This window comes from Phalacrocorax carbo, chromosome 5 (assembly GCF_963921805.1).
Source record: "Phalacrocorax carbo chromosome 5, bPhaCar2.1, whole genome shotgun sequence".
Lineage (NCBI taxonomy): Eukaryota > Metazoa > Chordata > Aves > Suliformes > Phalacrocoracidae > Phalacrocorax > Phalacrocorax carbo.
The window spans coordinates 32627648-32633132 of NC_087517.1; positions in this window are offsets into that span (position 1 = coordinate 32627648).

Genomic DNA, 5485 nt, shown 5'->3' on the forward strand with positions numbered 1-5485 from the left:
AAGTGCAAAAAAGCCCAAATCCTTATTACTAATCTCATCTGCATGTTTTGCCACTTCCATTAGAGCTGCTTTTAGTTGCTGGCATCTGTGTTTGCTATGGGAGTGTTTTCTGTATCTGCTGTACCACCTTGCTTCTGTGGATCAGGAACTGCCTTTTTGTGAGTTTGATGTCTTTTAGCATTTAGAATAACTGAAGGATCAAGTGTTGAGAAGCACAAGATGATGGATGTGTGAGGGAACTCCTAGGTTTTTTGCTTTGTTTTTGGTGGGCTCAGAAATACAGAAATAACAGCCATTATACCTTGCTTGATACCTGCTGTTGGAAAAGAGATTTGCATTTACTAACTTTTACAGGAGGAGGGGCCCAAATTCATATTTAACACCAGAGAGATGCAAGACATTTCTCATGCACCAGAAAGAACCACACTTCTTGATCAAAAAGATTTTATTTTTCTAAATGCTATTTTTGTAATACCACCATCATGAGGAAAGATTCAGCTTAAATCTAATTATGAGTTTTATAATGTTTTAGAGACATCTAAGATTTTTAAGGACCCTTTTAAGTGGTCAGAGAGACAGAGTCAATCTTAGATGAGGGAAGCATATCCCTGTTTAAAAGTAGGCGATTTTTTATGCAATACATTCTGCTGTGTTCCTACAGATGACTGAATAGGGCAGCTAGTTTAGTATGTTCCTCTGGCAGCCAAAGAAATGCTGAGTAAAGCAAAAATAAAGCCATTGTATTCCTATTTATAAACAAGTTTTGAATAATACTTGCCATTGAAATGTCTCAAAATCGGAAAGTCTCACAACCATACATTTAGGCTGGAAGAGATGATCTACGAGCATAGGTGATGATTAAGTCGCTAGTTACGTGATCTGCAAATGATGCACCTCGGAATTAAGGGCAGATTTACTGTTTTACACTTAAGTGGATTAATCAGAAGCTACAATATGAAATCAAGAGATTTTTCTTATGTTTCATATAGCACTAGTGAACTGGGTGTTGCTGGCATGACAATAATTACAGTATTTGCCTGTAAACCTGTTGTGCCAAGGTTCAGACTTGTTACACCTTTGAAAGATTTTGGTGGGCCTGTAAATCCAAAAGAGGTTGAAACCTCAATCCATACTCATTTATAGCCAGTTTTGAAATCCAGCTGCTCTGTTCATACCCTGTCCCCTCTTCTAAAACAATTCAGGCTGTATTGATTTCACTGCTGCGGAAGAACAAGGTCTGTGCTACACCACCTAGACACCATCCTCAGCTTCTGACAGGCTGGGGGAGGATCGCTGCTCGAGCAGGGCTGTATCTTTTGCTTCTCCACGGGGCTGGCACTGTCCTTACCCAGCCTAGGGGTGCTGTGCCAGCTGTGACATAGACCCTCTGTGGGCCTGAAGCCTGGTTCCTCCTGGGATAAACCCTGCAAAAGGATCCCCCGTCCTGCCAGGGGACCCCACAGTGCATTAGGGGCATGGATGACTGCCCCATCCCCTTTCATTCATGTTCCTCAACCTGTCCTTATAAGCAGTTGTAGACAAAGGCAGGAGGGTTGTTCAAACCACTCCAAGAAGTTTATAATCCAAAGTGTGTTTTTTTAACTCATTGTCTTTTCAGTGAGAAAAAGGATCCTTTTTACCTTACTACTTCTTGACATCAGAAGCAAAAATGGGACTGGGAGGGATTTTATTTCATGTTGTATTTTTCTTGCTTATATTGTATGAGAAACTTGAAGTTTCTCTGGACCTGAAACATAGATGTTGTTGTTAACTATTTCGTCTCTCTGAGGTAAGGATTTTTGCCCTTATCTTTAATGGACACATAAACGTCAGCAAACTGTTCCTGGCACAGGAAGCCAAGCATAGACCTGGGGTAGACTGGGGACTGGGAGTTCAGACCAGGTTTGTGGCTTTTTGCCTAATGTGAGCTTATTGTGCAATTCCGTACAGTGTTGGGTGTGGGGAAAAAAAAAAGAATAGAAATAAAATGTTCTTTTTGAAAGAATCAGCAGGAGGGTGTCATCAGAAGCATGACTTCTTTGAGCAAACCAGTGCCAGAAATTTTTACTGGCACAATAGATGGGGTCAATCAAGGACAGGCAAAGCAGCTGGATACTTTTTTTGGCAGCAGTGCCAGCTACTGATAGCTTAAGCTGGCCATGAAATTGGACCTGAACCTGTTACATAAAGCAGGACCTCACGGGTCTGTAACTTAGGTATGACTCCAGACCTGCAAAGCTTATGGGGTTTTAAATCCAACCTGCTTCCAATCCATACAGGAATCTCCATGAAGTGTATGTACCTGTGTATGTGGGGGAAAGGGATGGGAACCTAGGCAGCCGGAATGGCACTGGTAAACCACTAAGTTACTACCCTGCCCATATCCTGTGGAAGTTTTGTGATACTGATCAGGAGGCAAAAGTACCTGTTCAGGGCTTAGACAGACAGACATAAGAACCTGGGGCAGCATACAGAATTTGGCTAGGGTGTGGGGGAAGAGGCACAGGCAGAAACCAGTTTCCTCATTGATTTGTCACAGCACAATTCCTGTTTGCTCTCACAACACAGAACTCACTTTTATGTGGGAAATGCCATATTCCAAAACCACTATTTAAAGTATTTCTTGGGATCGCAACCCCTGAGCTCAGTTCTGTTTAATAACAGAGGAAATGCAATATTGCAACTGTTCTGCCTGACATAATTTGGAAGTCAGGCTGAAGAAGCAAGAGAAACTTACTGCAAATTGATCTTCATAGTGAACCCGAGCATGTGACATTTACTTAAAATAGTTACATGCATTAAATTCTTGCAATAGGGAGTTACTGTCTGCCTCGACCTTACCCTCACATGTCCCTGGGCAGCTCAGTAAATATATCCTCCTGTGGCCTATGGGTTTGTTCATGTGCATCCTCCTAGAAATGCAGAATGTGAATTTAATAACACTAAGTGAAGAACCAGAAGACCCTCTGCACCTTCAAATGACAGTCACTCTTAGGAACATTTGTATACATGCAGTTACACAAAATATTACAAGCAGAACCGTTCAGCAAACTTCTGCATGGTAAGTAATACACAGCAAAGACAGACAGATGTATAGATCACTTGATCGATCAACATACATATTCACACAAACACAACCTTGGCTTTATTCTCTTTAAGACAATCCTCAAAAAGCCATAATGTGAACTACCAACTTTCGTAAGGGGAACAATTGGTGAGTAGTAAATACCAGTTTTACCATCATGCATTTATCACCCTTTTTGCAAATAATTTATACATTTTACCTTACCAGAAATTTTCAAGTTGACTCAACTTTGCTTGTTGCAAAGGCTTCTGAGGAGATTAGAAACTTTGCAGGTGTACAATAAAACAGCACAAGAGTAAATAAGCTATATAAGATTACAAATTACGCTGTGCTATGAAATACCATTGATGTGTTGTATGGTTAAGCAATCATGGACTTCGAACTGAGGTTGTGTGGCCAGCCCTGGTGTTTTACTTAGGTCTGTGCTCACTAGTACTAAAAGTTGAGAGAATAAAAAATTAGCTCATTCACAACACTTGACTTTACGGGAGAGTTTCCAGGGCTTCGCGTGTAGACAGAATCAATCCCATTCACTTATGATGTATACTGTAGACAGCGATGTTGAAATGTATATATTACATCAGCAGGACTGGGAAAAAAAGTTTATAGTTTCCCAGTGAAATGCGGAAGCTGCATAAGGACAGTTATTGCCGAACAGCTAAACAATTTCTGTGTACACTCCCACCTAGGTCATGTTTCGTAAATTCTGATCATTCCTCCTGCTCTCTTCTCGGATGATGAATCTCATCCTAGATTCACCATAGACCATATTGTATGATATATATCATGCATGGTATAGATCATATCATAGTTTCACCTAGAAACTCAGTGATGAGTTTGCCCATGTCTTTGTTGAATTGCAGAGTCCCGACATGAGCTCCACCATCATGTACTCCATCAGTGGCTTTGGTTGTGCCAAGTAAAGCGAAATTATTGCTTTCCAGGTTTTATATGCAATGCCAAATTTAATGGCATAGATTTACTTCCTCTGCAGCAGCATGTTGCAACTGGTAGACATTTAGCTTTGATTTGCTATCAGCATGTGATCGCTTTCTGATAATTTTGGCTATTTTGAATTCATATACTTGACTTCAAATTCCAATATGTAGTATTTTTTGCTTTCTGTTATTAAGTTCACCTCCTTGATCTTAAGAGTGTTTCTGGTATGGATCACTATAAGAATTCCTTCTTCTACCTGCTAGTGGTTTTGACCAGTTTGGTGACATCTGCCAATTTTAGAAACATAGCTCCCATTCCCTCTTTCAAGCCCTTACTAAAATATTGAATAGACTTGATCTGCCTGAAGTGCTGTCATCCAATTATGCCCCCATCTTGTGGCGAGTATACATAAATAAGCTTTATTATGATACTAGCAATTAATCTGTTGGTACTGGGCCGGTTGCCCTGGTAAGATGAAACAAAGGTCAAGCAAGTTGCAAACATAGCAGAGTATCCAAATTCCAGTGGGACCAGCCCTCAGGAAGGGACTAGTATCTGTGAGAAGCAAGTTTTCAGGAAACAGTAGCATGTTTGATGATTGCATTTTGACTGTCCACACAGTATACTGGAAGCATCATCATCTTTTGATGTCTTGAATGGGAAGAAGGCAGCTTGTAGCCAGATACTGGAAGAGTGCTGTTAATTCTCTTCTCTAGCCTGAGGAAAACAGAGCAGCTCCGAAGTGCTTGTACCTTCATATACATAAGAACTTTTTTCTTGTGTGAAGGCTACTAGAGGACGTTGCCCCTTATGAACTGGCCTGAAAAGCACGGAGGGAAGAGAACCACTACATTTATTTACAAAGATAAATAAAGGTGTGGAAAGATGTGCATCAGCATGGGGGCTGCTGGCGGGATGCTTCGGGGGAGCTGCACCCCACCCAGCTCATCTTGACGGGGACGCAAATGGCTCAGCTCCCTTCCGAACCTCGTCCCGCTCCCCAGGCGCCCAGCGGCCTCTTCCCCTGAGGGCAGCGCCATGAGGGACGCTAGCCGCCCCTTCTCCTGCGGTAGCGGCGGGTGCGCTGGCACCCTGCCTGCTGCCATTCGTCTGCCAAGCAGCCAGGACCGCTCCCGGGCTTCTCCCTGCGGCCGACCGCTCCTCAGCCCACACCGCACCCCCGGCTCGCTACCACCCGTCACCTCCTCACACTACCCCGCACCGACCGCCACCGGTCGCCTCAGCATCCGCCCCAGCGCCCGCCTCCGCGCCGCTCAGCCGCGCGGTCATTCGCTGGCCGCGCCATCCATCACGAGGTGGGTGGGGCTCGGGCCCCGCGCCCGAGGGACCACTTAAGCGACAAGAGCGACGCTTACCCGCCCGGTACTGCGCGTGCGTAAAGCGCCAGCGCCTCGCAGGACGCCCATCAGCCGCGCTTGCGCACTGAGCTCTCGGTCTTCC